The 17,038-nt window shown below is 37.2% G+C and overlaps 1 pseudogene; it reads right to left on the reverse strand.

Annotated features, from left to right (window-relative positions):
• Positions 1-10,181: 10,181 nt before the first annotated feature.
• Positions 10,182-16,119, reverse strand: LOC137234424 (uncharacterized; annotated as a pseudogene).
• Between the last annotated feature and the right edge of the window lie 919 nt (positions 16,120-17,038).

Here is a 17,038-nt window from a genome sequence, read left to right on the forward strand (position 1 = left end):
CAACCACGCCCTTCGAAATTGTAGCATATTTAAGGAAACGAAGCCGCCACAACGGTGGATACTCGCGAGGGCGCACAAATTCTGTTTGAATTGTTTGGCGCTATCTCATGCCACCGATGAATGCAGTTCGTATGATCGCTGTCGAACTTGCGGATTAAGGTACCACTCTCTGCTGCATCGACGGGATGCAACCCCGAGCATCCCACGTCACATCCAGGCACCCCGGCCTGATCGCCAAGTAGTACCACCTCAGGTACCCTCTACCCCCACCGTGCGACCACGTTCTCGCCCAGCTATCTCTCGGTCTCTTCCAGCTGCCAACGCACAAGCGCCAGCATCTACTGCCGCTCGACGCATCGTTCGGTGCACCGCTCAAAGGCTGCAGACTGCCACCTTAAGGGGAGAGGTGTCAGACCTCCTCGTAAGAGAAGCATTAAGAACTCTTAAAGAGTTGCAAGAGGGTCTAGCAACTGAACGCGCCTAGCGCGGGGACGATGTTGGAGCGACTGGGACAGGCGTCAACCACCAACTCCTTTATTTTACCTAAATTAGTCTTAACAACAATGAATTTATAAAAAAACGTGAATTACTTATATGCTTCACTATGTATTCGTACCTCTTTCTATGTAATTTAAACTTATATGAATTTATGAATTATTATACTCCAAATATGTACTTTATTACACATTTTATACTTTTATATTATATTTGAACTACTCATGAATTACTTAGAATACGTATAACCTTTCTACGTAACACTCATGTTAAACTCGGATTATCACTAATAGAATTGTAAATAAATGCTTGAGCATATTTCGCCCCTCTGGCAACTCCAACCATTGGTTGACAAAACATATGAACATATTTATATAAAATGTTTTGACATTTCATTTTTATATTAATTCGAAATTTGTCTCCATCGCGGTGTGACAATAAATTTGTGAATTTTACCTTTTTGTAAAAAGTAATAACCCTTTCGAGAATTTTTATCATTTATTATTGTAAAACCTCTTTTTTATACAAGAAGACATTTCTTCAACGTTTAAAACCCTTTTCTATTAATCGAATGAATTTTCGTTAAAGTTGCCAAAAGTGGAACGAGCTATTAGTGCTGCGAGCACCGCCGTGTCCAGCAGAAACATCATCATCATCCAAGCGCCATACAACCGCCGCTACCTCATGTCCGTGTCCAATCATCGCCATCATCAAAGCAGCCGTGTCTGCAGCCAGATCGCCACCTACCAAAAAGGTAAGATACATTTATACTGCCACCCCCTGAAACACTGTATATTATGACCGCCTGACAAGATATCGTCGCCATACGTTTCATTCAATAAAATATTTTTTGCGAGCGGATATTCGCCTTGACAGTCGTGGGCGAGTTGGTGTATGGTTCGAATTGTCAAATATGGCGCGCAATTTACACCAAAGGTAACTGTTTTTAGTCGAAAATCTTCTATTGGCAGATTTGGGTGTTTTCGAAAAACTTTTCGATGAAAATCTTTATCTTCTTCATGGATGAGTATTTGGCGATACATTCTCTCAATATCACCGTTAAAACAAACTTATAAAATTGCCATTTAAGTATGACGAGCATTAAGTCATTTTGTAGTATGGGGCCTGTATGGAGGACGTCGTTCAACGAGTTGTCAGAATGTGACATTTTTGATGCGTTGAAGACGACCCGCACTTTTGTGGTTTTGCTGTCGATTTTTATGACAGCATGATGGGGTAGATAAAACGATAGATATTTACCATCCATGATGATCCATGGTTAAATATTCATTCAAAATATTTGCCTGTTAATTCGGGTTTTTTTTCGAGGGAGCGTTCGTGAATGACCGAGTGCCAGATTGGCAGTTTGACTCTGTAGCGTCCATCCTCTTCGCGAATTGTGGTTGTCCGGTAGAGTGCTTCGCAGTATACATCATCTGCAGATCGTTGTTGGGTTTGGTCAACTTCTTCCTGTTCCCAAATTTTTCTCAAAAGTCGGTTGAGGAGGTTATCGGTGCATTCCGTGACATGTCTGCTGAATTTTGATACCTTTTCAGCTACAGGGCCGCTTAATATCCATCCGAATATTGTATTTTGGGCAAGTAATGTTCCACTCACATTCCGTAGGAGCCCTTCGGTGAGGATTTGCGGGGTGATATCGCTGCCGATTACCACATCGATTTTCGATGGTATCGAATACTGTGGATTGGCTAACGGTAAATGGGACTTCGATATCGATGCTTGAAACTCTGACTGTGGGCAAGATCTTAGTTAGTTTCGGCAAAATTATTGCTTGTGCGTCTATCATTTGGGTTAAGTCTGCCGAACAGAATGTTATCTGGCAGACTTTATTGGCATTTTTCACAACCGTTCCACCCATTCCAGATATCTGGTGGAGAGACTCTTTTGTGGGTATACCAATAAGCTTTTGTATACGGGATGATACAAAAGTTGTTTGTGAACCTTGGTTTATTGGGGCACGACTTTTATGAAATTCGCCAGTATAGTATACTGATACTACTGCTGTTGGTAGTAGGGTGGTTCCATGATTACTCGAAAAGAGTTTAGAAACCTGGTTTTTGTCCTGAGACTGTTGGGAGGAGGTGGCTCTTATGGCGGCTTTCGATGTTGAGGGTCGCTCGTCGTCCGTTCTCCTAGGGGTGCCGGCTTGGGCATTTTGAGCTCTGGTGTTTGGTTGTGATTGTTGGGGTTTGGGCTGCGAATGCAGCAGCGAATGATGACGCTTTTGGCAATAAACGCACGTGAAACTACTTTTACATTCGTTCGTTTGGTGTGGCGTTGATAAACAGTTTTCACAGTAACTATTTTCTCTCACAAATTTGATTCGGTCTGATAAATTTGTAAACCTTACCCAAGATTTGACTGCGTGGTATTGGTTGCATAATCTACACGAAGCCGTTTTCTTGAACTCCGTGTGGTATGAGTGGGTTCTATTGTTATTAGATTGGGTCGAGTTTTGATTCACCATTCGTGGTGTAAAACTCGAAAATTGGGGTTTCGCCTTGCCTGGTCTATAGGTACTTAGTCTCTCTTCTACCTCGTATCTGCTGGTCGAAAATTTATTCATATCGTCCCAAAGTGGGAGTTCTTTTCGGGAGCTGACGGATTGTTCCCATAGTGAAAGGCTTCCACTTGGCAGCTTGGATGAGCAGGGGTAAACGAGGATTGGGTCCCAGTATGTTATCGGGATTCCTTGGGTGTTTAGAGTTGACATGCAATTGTTGATAGTTGTCTGCTTCTTCTGGATTTGTTCTCCGTTTTCCGCGAATATTGTTGGCAGATTGAATAACGTCTTCAGTTGGTTGTCGACGAGTATCCTTTTGTTTTCGTACCTAGATCTGAGCGCTTCCCAGAGCTCGAAATTATTATCGCTCAGTGGGTATTGTTTTACAATAAGTCCAGCTTGTCCTTTTGTTTTCAGGCGTAGGTGGTATAATTTTTGAGCGAGTGATAATTTAGGGTGGTTTTTATAGACTGCCGTGAACATATCTCTGAAGGATGGCCAGTCTCCGTATCCACCATGCAAGACTTCGGTGTAACATGCTGATACTTTCAAATAACAACCACTTGAGTTTGTTGAGTCATTTATTGGGTGGGCGGGTATTTGTTGTTGGTTGTGCTAGCAGTGTTGAAAGTTTTTAAGGCTTCCATAATTCCAAATTTGTATGTTTGATAGGTTTCCATGCATTTAGCGAATTTTGTATAATTATCTGAGAAACTTACTTGTCGATGGGACTCTAGCGCCTTTGCTCATATTTTATCTAGGTCGTCTAATTTAACCTTGAGCACACACTCCGATAAATCGGTAGCTTGGGAGGGTGACCATCTTGAGCTGTAAACCTTTAATTGGTTACCGTCATATATAAATTTCTGCAAGCATTGGTATGCAGCAGGCATGCTTAACCAACGAACCGATATAATTTCGTTACGAAATGATATAGGTTCGTTGGTTAAGCATGCCTGGTCTGCAGTGGTCAATTTTTGGGTTTCGTTTGTTTTTGGCATTATAATTTAATGTAATTTATCAAGAAATTGGGGCTTTTATTAAGCTGTGAAAATCGAAAAAAATTTTGTCAAAAGGGCAAAAAAATTTTTTTTATGAAACCAGCTTAATTTACGCTTGGTTTTTAATACGGGCTTGTATCAGCGCTTCTGAGTACAAGTAAAGTGAGTATATAAATGGGTGGGTGTTCACTGGGGTATGCTGGGTTTTTTGTTATATGTACTTGTCTCAGCGCTTCTGAGAACAAGTAATACGGGTATATAAGTATGTATGTATATGTGTAATATATTTGCCGGTAAAATGTGGTATACCAACAATACCTTTTTGTTTGCAAATGCCAAGGCACTTGATCTATTGACAAAGTAAAGCAGATGTCTGCAAATTTGAAATGCAGATGTGTTAGTGAGAGCGCGATGATCGCGCACATCGTTTGATGCAGAATTTTGCGTTCTTCATTCGCTTATTAGCAAGTAAAAACTAAAGACCGTTTGCTATTATTATTTTAATGCGCCCAATGGTAAGCGGAAAATATTTTATGTTGCCCAACCCTTTTGGGCAAACACAATGTATTTTATGCTACAAGTCCTTTTTAAATAACCGCGTTTCTACGCTTAAAAGACATTTTAATTTTTTTCATAAAAATATAGACAAATTAAACGAAAGGAAACAAAATGATTTGTTTAAAGAAAAAAAAAATTTTTTTTTTGAAAAAAGTTAAAGGCTAGTTGACTGCAATGGATAGTTCTACTAATGAAAAAAAAGCAGAACGAAACTGAAAAATGAATTATTATTAATGTGTGTGAATATTAGTTTCATTTGAAATTCTAAGACAGGTTAGGCCGTTTTCTGATGGTAAATTTGTTAAAGGTACGACAGTAAAGATTTTCAATAAATTAGGTTATAATACCGAATTTATTGAAGGTTTTTTGGTGTAGGAGCATACCAAAAAGGAGTAGCAAGTGGATGTTGGATTATCGCAGTCAAGTTTTAGCCACGTCTTGTCTGAAGTATTAAATGTTTTGCAATCAATGGATAAAATGGCCTACTAAAGACGAAATGCGTGAAATTGCTTTGGATTTTCATCAACAATTTAATATCCCAGGCATTATTGGCTGCATAGATGGCACACACGTTAGAATTATAGGCCCTAGGAATAATAAACACTTATATTATAACAGGGTTACTATAGAATGAATGTTTTGCTGGTAGATTGGTAAAATTTGTGTATGATTTTACGCATGTTAATAATTTTATCTGCAGGTATGTGATAACAAAATGGCAATAAGATACGTCGATGCTACACACGCTGGAGCCTGCCATGACTCATTAATTTGGAATACAAGTGAATTGAGGGTTTCAATGGCGCAGGATTACTTGCTAGGCACTAGAAGTGTTGGCTGCTAGGTAAAATTTTAATGAAATCTGTAAGTCCCAAAATCAAATTTTGTTCATGGAGGTGTGTATTAGGAGCCAGGGAGCTAAATTATTCGCCTAAGAAAGCAGCTCAAATTACTAATGTCTGTTGCGCGTTGCACAATATATGATTAAAGTATCGGTGCGATGACACACCTTTTATTTCAAATAGAGCTTCTCAACCGGAAATTTCTGAACACGTGTAGTTTGAAGAATCTGAATCGCATTCATCATACCTCAATGAGGCTAAGCGTATTAGAGCAAATATAGGCAATTGCCTTATGTAAATTTATGACAAAATGTTTTTATAATTGAATGACACTCTTCAAAGAAATGTCTGATTTGTATTAGCTCAAAAGCGGCTTTATTGTTAATCTTGCTTTAAATAAAAAAATATTTGAAAAAATAAAGTACATAAAATTCATTTTTTTTTACAAAAACTTTCGAAAAATTCTAATTAATGCCTAAGCTTTTCTTTGCAGCTAGTATTTTCAAATTTTGAACCTCGATTTGGCTGTTTATAAGTATGAGTTTACGGTCAACTTCAATTTTTCTGAGCCGTTTAATTTCCGAATTGTGGCGTTTTGTTTCCTTTAGTAAACTGTTTTGAATATTTTGAAAGTTTTCGAGGCTTTGGTTTAATTCCTTTAATTGGCCTTTTATTTCAGTATAGTGATGACTCTGGATTTCCAAGCCCGTTCTGACGTTGTCATTCATTTCGTTTTGAACATCTAGTTCAATGTTTAATAGCTCCGAAGGGTTAATTTTTTTGCGAGTTTGCTGGCTGGTTTTTTGTTCAGGCAAAGCACTTTCCCTTTGCGTGTCACCGGCACTTTGGGTGCTATTTTCGTCCAAGCTATTGTCCATGCAACTAAGTTCCACTTCGGAGTCCTCACTAGAGCTGTTGTCTTCATCACTACTGTTATTTTCACGTTGCTCACCAGTTGATTTCGTTGCATTCAAACCAAAAGGCTTGCCATCTTCGACACCTTCCGCAGCGGCTACTGACGCAGTTATATCCAAAATTGACTGTTCTAATACAGAAAAAATATGTTGCTTGCAAGGTCCTCCATCGGTCTTTTTCCTATTTTTGGTATTTTCGACAGCCTTGTTTCGTACGTATCGTTTTTGATCAATATAAACCTGTAAGCAATGGCCATATAAATTATGGCACATTCCATAGCCACATTGCATAGATAGTCACCTTTTTCCATTCGGAGATTGATTTTGATGGTGGCCCATGCTATTGAGGGAATTGTTCAATTTGTTCCAAAAAGCCAGCACCTTATCTTTATTTTTTTTTTTTTGGAAGCCCTTTCCTATTTCAGGATTTTCGGCCATAGTGCTTACCAAGAAAGTCAACTGAGATTTGTTTATAGACCTAATGTGGTATAAAATAATTTTTAACTAAGTTTGATAAGCAATAAATAATCCTTACATTTTATGGAGTGTTGTTCCCCACTTTCAGTTTTGCGAACAAATTCTATACCTACATTCACGTGGAAAAAAATTTGTTGACGGTTAAGGTAATTTTTCGAAAATGGGAAATTCTTCACATGTGAAGTTCACAATGAGAACAGAACAAATGTGGGAATTTTTCAATTGGGAATTGCATTCACGCGAAGTTTACAATAAGGCTGAATGTGATATAAAATAATTCTTAACTAAGTTTAATAAGCAATAAACAATCCTTACATTTTATCGAGTGTTGTTCCCCGTTTTAAGTTTTGCGAACAAATTCTATAACGTGGAAAAAAATTTGTTGACGGTTAGGGTAATTTTTCGAAATTGGGAAATTTTTCACATGTGAAGTTCACAATGAGAACAGAACAAATGTGGGAATTTTTCCATTGGGAAATGCATTCACGCGAAGTTTACAATAAGGCTGTTCAAGTCGATATCTCGATGATGCCATTTTAGTTCCCGTATCTTGGTATGATCTCTTCCGTTTGCAGATTTCAAAGGGTGTTTAGAAAGCTTTTTGGAGCTACCAAAATATTTTCTTTTATAAATAGCGTTTGTTTCTTAATCTCTGTTGAAAAAATCTTTCCCTAAATAATCACAAAGCATAATTTGGTATAGAACAGCTTGTATCGAACGTTCGATACGACGCGTCCACAATTTGTGTTACGGAAAGCGAAAACGATTATTTTATACTCGTTCTTGATCGATATCGAAATACGGAAAGCCACCCCAGCTATCCATATAGAATAAAAAGGATTTAAGATGTCAAAACTTAGCAATTAATTTCGCTTCTATTATTTTAAGGACAACTGTAGATAGCAACAAGGTTCAAAATCAAATTATTAGGCTCCTATATTTATTAATAACTTTTTAGCAGGGTTGGGCGGTTTTGATTTCATTGAATTACGAATCCAAAGATAACATTTTTTTCAATTTGAAAATTCTTTCAAATCAAAGATTCTTTTTATACTCAGTTGAGCAGAGCTCACAGAGTATATTAACTTTGATTGGATAACGGTTGGTTGTACAGGTATAAAGGAATCGAGATAGATATAGACTTCCATATATCAAAATCATCAGTATCGAAAAAAATTTCGATTGAGCCATGTCCGTCCGCCCGTCCGTCTGCCCGTTAACACGATAACTTGAGTAAATTTCGAGGTATCTTGATGAAATTTTGTATGTAGGTTCCTGGGCACTCATCTCAGATCGCTATTTAAAATGAACGATATCGGACAATAAGCACGCCCACTTTTTCGATATCGAAAATTTCGAAAAATCGAAAAAGTGCGATAATCATTACCAAATATGGATTAAGCGATGAAACTTGGTAAGTGAGTTGAACTTATGACGCAGAATAGAAAACTAGTAAAATTTTGGACAATGGGCGTCGCACCGCCCACTTTTAAAAGAAGGTAAATTTAGTAGTTTTGCAAGCTGTAGTTTGGCAGTCGTTGAAGATATCATAATGAAATTTGGCAGGAACGTTACTCTTATTACTATATGTCTACTTAATAAAAATTAGCAAAATCGGAGAACGACCACGCCCACTTTTTAAAAAAAAATTTTTTAATTCAAATTTTAAAAGAAAAGTTAATATCTTTATAGTATATAAGTAAATTATGTCAACATTCAACTCCAGTAATGATATGTTGCAACAAAATACAAAAATAAAAGAAAATTTCAAAATGGGCGTGGCTCCGCCCTTTTTCATTTAATTTGTCTAGGATAATTTTAATGCCATAAGTCGAACAAAAATTTACCAATCCTTGTGAAATTTGGTAGAGGCTTAGATTCTAGGACAATGACTGTTTTCTGTGAAAAAGGGCGAAATCGGTTGAAGTCATGCCCAGTTTTTATACACATCGACCGTCTGTCCTTCCGCTCGGCCGTTAACACGATAACTTGAGCAAAAATCGTTATATCTTTACTCAGGTCACACACATTTAGTAGTACAAGTAACGTTCCTGCCAAATTTCATTATGATATCTTCAACGACTGCCAAATTACAGCTTGCAAAACTTCTAAATTACCATTGTACAAAATTTTACTTATTTTCTATTCTGCGTCATAAGCTCAACCCACATACCAAGTTTCATCGCTTTATCCGCCTTTGCTAATGAATTATCGCACTTTTTCGATTTTTCGAAATTTTCGATATCGAAAAAGTGGGCGTGCTTATAGTCCGATATCGTTCATTTTAAATAGCGTTCTGAGATGAGTGCCCAGAAATCTGCATACCAAATTTCGTCAAGATACCTCAAAATTTACTAAAGTTATCGTGTTAACGGGCGAACGGACGGACGGACGGACATGGCTCAATCAAATTTTTTTTCGATACTGATGATTTTGATATATAGAAGTCTATATCTATCTCGATTCCTTTATACCTGTACAACCAACCGTTATCCAATCAAAGTTAATATACTCTGTGAGCTCTGCTCAACTGAGTATAAATATATGCACCAAACATAAAAAATATTGGAATTTCTTTGTTTAAAAACTTTGTCAAATAATTCAAAAATACAAATGCCACGAATTTAAGCACTTTAGTTTGATGAACCAAAAGAATATTTTAAGGATCTACAACTCGGTTAGCTGACGCAACTATGCGAAAACGACTTCCGACATTAGAAGGAAATATGATAAAAATTTTGATATATCAATTTTAAAAATCGGATGTGAAATAAAAAAGTTACAATAAAAAGCCATTTGAGCTGTTTTTGCAAGGATCAAAAACATTTTAAAAAAATTTTTTTCGAAAACCTCTTAACTTCAAGCTTCAAATTTAGAGGCTTCCTTTTTTTTGTATGGGGACCAACCCGGTCTATTACACACTTGCTTCTAAACTACCAAAACGAATCATGCAGTATTGCCAGGAAGCTTCACCATGGGGTGTCATGAAGTACTCCATAAATTGTTCACATTTACTGTATTGCTTGCTGGCCTACCTAAAGTACTGCTTGGCCGAATTGATGGGAGCATTCCTCCAAGCTCCATTCCCCAATTACCTTGAACAGCAACACCATTTGTCTCACTATCTACGTCAGATGTTCTCAGATAACTGATTTGCGGCTTAAAATAAAATTATGTAGGATGCAAATGGTGAGAAAAATAGCTTTCGCGTATTCTGGTTTCACGTCCATTAGCCTTCTCAGAATTCGGTGGCTTCGGTGGTTGAAAATAAGTTGTATTTTCAGCAAGTGCAGCAGAAATTGGACATCTGTGTATTAATTAATAAAAGTTCATAATTATTTATACTAAATTCCAAGATTTTGTAGCGGAATTACCTTCCAAATACACCACCATCAGATTCAGGACCATATGCTCCAACTTCTACAAACAAAAATTTGTAGTCGGCGTCCACTAAAGCCATGAGAACAATGCTGTTGAATTTTGTATAACTAAAGTACTCAGAGCCGCAGTTTGCAGGTGCCTGAATAGCTACATGCTTGCTATCCAGTGCCCCATAGCAATTAGGGAAATTCCATCGCTGTTCAAAACGTTGAGCAACTTCTGCCCATTCTTCATGACTGCTGGGAACTTTGATGAAATATAACAAATATTAATATATGTGTAGATTTATCTCTGATTAAAGAAATCACACGAATGCTCACTTTTAAAAAGTCGTCTTTCAAAGCTTCAAAAATAGAAAGACATGTCTCACGTTTTGCATGACAGATGGTAGTTTTTCCCAACAGGAAAACAGTCATCAGGCTGGAAAAACTATCTCCTGTTGCCAAGTAACGTAAAGTTACTGCCAATTTTCCCCTACCGAGATAGCTTCCCCGTACTTTGTATTAGCTTTGTAAACGTACGGGGTTATGCGCTCCACAAAAAAGTCAAAGTCCTCCAGAGTCATCCTCAAAAAACTGTTACACCATTTTGGATCTCGCACGAACAGCTTAGAACGCAGAGTAGGGTAGAACCCACATGTTCCTCTATCCCGAAGCCCTGGCCTAACCCACCACTGCTTCCACTTCCCTAATCCCAGCAGCTATCGCAATTTGTTTATTTTCGCATTTTTTTGTTTAAATTAATTATTCGATCGGCTTTTACAAAATTTAGTTCATTTTCGTACTTCTTCTACTTTAATTTTTTGTCTTTTGTTCAAAAGAATGTAACAGCTGGGCTGTCAAAAATACTTACTTAATGATTGACATCAGTGGTGAAAACTAGATGTCAATCGACTGACACCACAATTTGATGACAGTCTTTTACACAAACTGCTATATCGAGTTCGTGTAAGTTTTTAATATGTAATGAAAACACATTTGACACCAAATCGCCATGGTGACAGATAAGTCAGTATTTGATGTCAGTGATTTTGACATAGTGAAAACCAAGCATTAGGTTAACGAAATTATCAATACACAAGTAAGGAAGAATAAGTTCAGGTGAAACCGAACATTACATACCCAGCTGTAAACTTTAACTGCTGTTGTTGTTTGTTTTGTGTGCTTAATAGTGTTAAAAGGCTGTGCAATACTACATATACATATGGTTATATTCTGAACTAATTATCGAATAAAAGAAGGAAAAAGGATGCAGAGGCTAACACCAATGACCTAGAGCGGGTAATAATGCAGTTTTCTTCAGATATGGGGATTTCCCTACTGTTTATTTTAAAATAAAGATATAACAGAACAATAAAAATACAATTGGTACAAAACTATTTTTCGCTCATATTTAACTTATTATTTTTGCCTACGACCCTTTTATATTCATTTATATAAAAGTGGGCGTATTCCTTAACCAATCTCATCCATTTTTAGTAGAAATATTTCCTGCTGTAAGGAAAATATGTATACCCAATTTTGTTACGATATGTAAATTTTTCTTCGAGTTATGGCTCCGGAAACATTGAAAATTGCTTAGACAAACAAGTAGGTAAGTTTAAATTCGGGTGTAACCGAAAATTACATACTCAGTTGAGAGCTATGGTGACAACATAAGGGAATACAACCATGTAGGAAAATGAACCGAGGGAAACCCTGGAATGGGTTTGTATGACATGTCTATCAAATGAAAGGCACTAAAGTGTATTTTATGAGGGAGTGGGCCATAGTTCTATAGGTGGACGCCATTTAGGGATATCGCCATAAAGGTTGACCAGGGGTGACTCTAGAATGTGTTTGTACGATATGGGTATACAATTAAAGGTATTAATGAGGGTTTTAAAAGGGAATGGTGGTAGTTGTATAAGTGGTCGCCTTTTTGAGATATCTCCATAAAGTTGGACCAGGGGTGATTCTAAAATGCGTTTGTACAATATGGGTATCAAACGAAAGGTGTTAATGAGTATTTTAAAGGGGAGTGTGCCTTAGTTCTATAGGTGGACGCCGTTGCGAAATATCGCCATAAAGGTGGACCAGGGGTGACTCTAGAATGTGTTTGTACGATATGGGTATAAAATTAAAGGCATTAATGAGGGGTTTAAAATGGAATGGTGGTAGTTGTATAGGTGGTCGCCTTTTCGAGATATCGCCATAAAGGTGGACCAGGGGTGACTCTAGAATTCGTTTGTACAATATGGGTATCAAACGAAAGGTGTTAATGAGTATTTTAAAAGGGAGTGGGCCTTAGTTCTATAGGTGAAAGCCGTTGCGAAATATCGCCATAAAGGTGGACCAGGGGTGACTCTAGAATGTGTTTGTACGATATGGGTATAAAATTAAAGGCATTAATGAGGGTTTTAAAATGGAATGGTGGTAGTTGTATAGGTGGTCGCCTTTTCGAGATATCGCCATAAAGGTGGACCAGGGGTGACTCTAGAATGCGTTTGTACAATACGGGTGTCAAATTAAAGGTATTAATAATAATTTTAAAAGGGAATTGTGGTAGTTGTATATGTGAAGGCGTTTTCGAGATTTCGACCAAAATGTGGACCAGGGTGACCCAGAACATCATCTGTCGGGTACCGCTATTTATTTATATATGTAATACCGCGAACAGTATTCCTGCCATGATTCCAAGGGCTTTTGATTTCGCCCTGCAGAACTTTTTCATTTTCTTCTACTTAATATGGTAGGTGTCACACCCATTTTACAAAGTTTTTTTCTAAAGTTATATTTTGCGTCAATAAACCAATGCAATCACCATGTTTCATCCCTTTTTTCGTATTTGGTATAGAATTATAGTATTTTTTTAATTTTTCGTAATTTTCGAAATCGAAAAATTGGGCGTGGTCATAGTCGGATTTCGGTAATTTTTTATACGAATACAAAGTGTGTTCAGGTAATTATGTGAACTGAGTTTAGTAAAGATATATCGATTTTTGCCCAAGTTATCGTGTTAACGGCCGAGCGAAAGGACAGACGACCTACTGTGTATAAAAACTGAGCGTGGCTTCAACCGATTTCGCCCTTTTTCACAGAAAACAGTTATCGTCCTACAATCTAAGCGCCTACCAAATTTCACAGGGATTGGTAAATATTTGTTCGACTTGTGGCATTAAATGTATCCTAGACAAATCAAATGAAAAAGGGCGGAGCCACGCCCATTTTGAATTTTTCTTTTATTTTTGTATTTTGTTGCACCATATCATTACTGGAGTTGAATGTTGACATAATTTACTTATATACTGTAAAGATATTAAATTTTTTGTAAAAATTTCACTTAAAATTTTTTTTTTTTAAATTGGCGTGGTCGTTCTCTGATTTTGCTAATTTGTATTAAGCATACATATAGTAATACAAGTAACGTTCCTGCCAAATTTCATTATGATATCTTCAACGACTGCCAAATTACAGCTTGCAAAACTTCTAAATTACCTTCTTTTAAAAGTGGGCGGTGCCACGCACATTGTCCAAAATTTTACTTATTTTCAATTCTGCGTCATAAGTTCAACCCACCTACCAAGTTTCATCGCTTTATCCGTCTTTGGTAATGAATTAGCGCACTTTTTCGATTTTTCGAAATTTTCGATATCGAAAAAGTGGGCGTGGTTTAGTCCATATCTTTCATTTTAAATAGCGATCTGAGATGAGTGCCCAGGAACCTACATACCAAATTTAATCAAGATACCTCAAAATTTACTCAAGTTATCGTGTTAACGGCCGAGCGGAAGGACAGACGATTTACTGTGTATAAAAACTGAGCGTGGCTTCAACCGATTTCGCCCTTTTTCACAGAAAACAGTTATACAGAGCTACCAAATTTCACAAGGATTGGTAAATATTTGTTCGACTTATGGCATTAAAATTATCCTAGACAAATTAAATGAAAAAGGGCGGAGCCACGCCCATTTTGAAATTTTCTTTTATTTTTGTATTTTGTTGCAACCTATCATTACTGGAGTTGAATGTTGACATAATTTACTTATATACTGTAAAGATATTAACTTTTCTTTTAAAATTTGAATTAAAAAAAATATAATAATATAAAATAAAAATATATATATTTACTAAACTCAGTTCACGTACTTATCTGAACTCACTTTGTATTGGTGTAAAAAATGGCCGAAATCCGACTATGAACACGCCCACTTTTTCGATATCGAAAATTACGAAAAATGAAAAAAATGCCATAATTATATACCAAATACGAAAAAAGGGATGAAACATGGTAATTGTATTGGTCTATTGACGCAAAATATAACTTTAGAAAAAAATTTGGTAAAATGGGTGTGACACCTACCATATTGAGTAGAAGAAAATGAAAAAGTTTTGCAGGGCGAAATCAAAAGCACTTGGGATCTTGGAAGGAATGCTTTTCGTGGTATTACATATATAAATAAATTAGCGGTACCCGAGTGAATTGGCTGCGTTAAAAATCACGAAATTAACACTTTTGCCAATTTTAGTTAAAAAAGAAAATCGGAACTTTAATTAAAAACTTTCAAACACGAAAAGTCGCTTTATTTATAAATCAAATGGCATTTGAGTACTTGGCGTACGTTTTATCACAAAATGATGAGTTACTGAGTCCATCGCCAGTGAACAGACATCTTCTTAGAGTAGTAGATAACCCATTCCGCCTGAATGCAACGGAGTTTCGAAAGCTGTACCGACTAACCCCAGACTTGGCTCATGATATTATTTCTCAAATTCATGGTCAATTAAGGGCTACAAGAATAACTGCGATATCAACAGAGAAACAGGTAAATCATGCAATTTCATATAATTTTCAATTGAACATTATTATAAAAATTTCATGTTCTAACTGCTTTACCCTTGTTCGCAACTGGTTGTTTCCAACGGCCCGTTGGAGAACAATGGGGCATATAAATGAGCCAGTCGTCTGTAAGCCGCTGTAAACATCGCGTAACAAATGCTATCAACCATGTTTGTTTTTCGATAAAGTAAAGTTTTCAATGACTCAAATAGGGCAGCAAAGAAATTTTTTCTCTGCGAAAGAAATTTATTCTTCGTCACCTGCACCATTTGTGGGAGGTACTATTGCACTCATATGTCGATCAAGAGCCCCAGAAATCATGAAGAGGTATATGTGAATCACCATCGATACCATTCAATAAATGTACAAATGGTAAAAGCAATACTTCATATAAATTTAATGTACTTTTTTGATTAGAATATATTTGCATATAGAGATTTGTGACCCCAACCTAAAGATATTGAATGTCAATGCTAAATTCCCAGGAGCATGGCACGATGCATTTATCTGGAGCTCCTCTGCAGTACGGAGAGTAAAATAAATAAATGAAAGGCGCGATAAACTCCGAAGAGATCTAAGGCCGAGCTTCTCTTCCAATTTGCGTCGTGCTCCTCTTGATTTTCATTACAAATTGGCCGGACGGGACCTACATGATTTTATACCGACTCCGAACGGCATATGGAAGACAGATGAGTTTTCACTGAGAGATTTTCATGGCAGAAATACACCCGGAGCGCTTGCCAAACACTGCCGAGGGTGACCCCGGTTAGAAAAATTTTCTTCTAAATGAAAAACCTTATTTCTAAAATTTTTGATGTTGCTTTGCCCGGGGTTTGAACCCAGGGCATCCGGTGTGGTAGGTGGAGCACGCTACCATCACACAACGGTGGCCGCCGCAGTACGGAGAGTGATGCAGAGAAATTGTGAAAATCGTAGCGGCAACATGTTTTTGATAGGTAAGTGTGTTTAATGCACTGAAATTTCCCAGAAAATAAAATCGCACATAAAACTAATTGCAGGTGACTCTGGATACCCTTTAGAACCCTGGCTGATGACTCCTTTACCTAACCCACCAAAGGGGAGCCCAAAATTTTGGTACAGTGACGCATTGTGTAAAGCTCGAAACCCAGTCGAAGGACTTTTTGGTGTTCTCAAAGGAACATGGTGAGGCCTATCACAGCAAAGGACTATTTTGTATCATCCAGGATTTACTGGTAGAATCCAGTATAATACATTATACGACTTAGCTGCTCTGCTATTAATTGATGACGCCATTCTATTTTAATGTGAGAAATTGGTTATGTCGAGAAATATGAAATTAATACCGCATTTACTTAGCTTTTGTTAAAATATGTAACAACTTGCACAATTAAAAGCATTTGGTATACGGAATTTATTTATTTTTGGATTTCCTTTTGTGCTTTTCGCATTTTTTGGGTTTCGTTAAGCTCTGCTGCCACCTTTCTACTATTTTAAATGCCATTTATTGCGAGTCGTTAAAACTAAGTTAGCGAATAGTACAATCGATAAGGCAAGCGACAAAATCGTTAATTAAAATCTCGACAAATCGCATCGTTATAAGTTAGTGAACTCCACTACAGTAGTACTTAAATTATCATTTACATACATAGTTGACAGCACGGGGACGCTATTAAAGGCAAAAGCATTGGGAAAAGGAGATCCACCCATAAAACATTGGCACAGTGCTTCCTTCTGGCCTAGTGTAGGATTGTGGTAGATGCGCGCAATTAAAGGTATATTTCTTGATTGAATTCGCTGCACTAAGCGGACTACCACCATTATGTAGTGTATTCACTCCATCCGACATTGCCTGTCAGCACTTTAAGTTACTTCAAGAATATTGCTGGCCGGGTATGGTTTCAGATGTTTGCTCATATGTCATGGACTGCGAAATTTGCAATACTAATAAAACTCAAAACGTTTTCAAACAACCCATGATGGGAAAACAAAGCTCCGGGGCGACCTTTCCAACGTCTGTTCATAGATTTTATGGGTATCTTCGTCTTA

The sequence above is a fragment of the Eurosta solidaginis genome, chromosome X (genome assembly GCF_040869045.1).
Source record: "Eurosta solidaginis isolate ZX-2024a chromosome X, ASM4086904v1, whole genome shotgun sequence".
NCBI classification, from domain to species: Eukaryota; Metazoa; Arthropoda; class Insecta; order Diptera; family Tephritidae; genus Eurosta; species Eurosta solidaginis.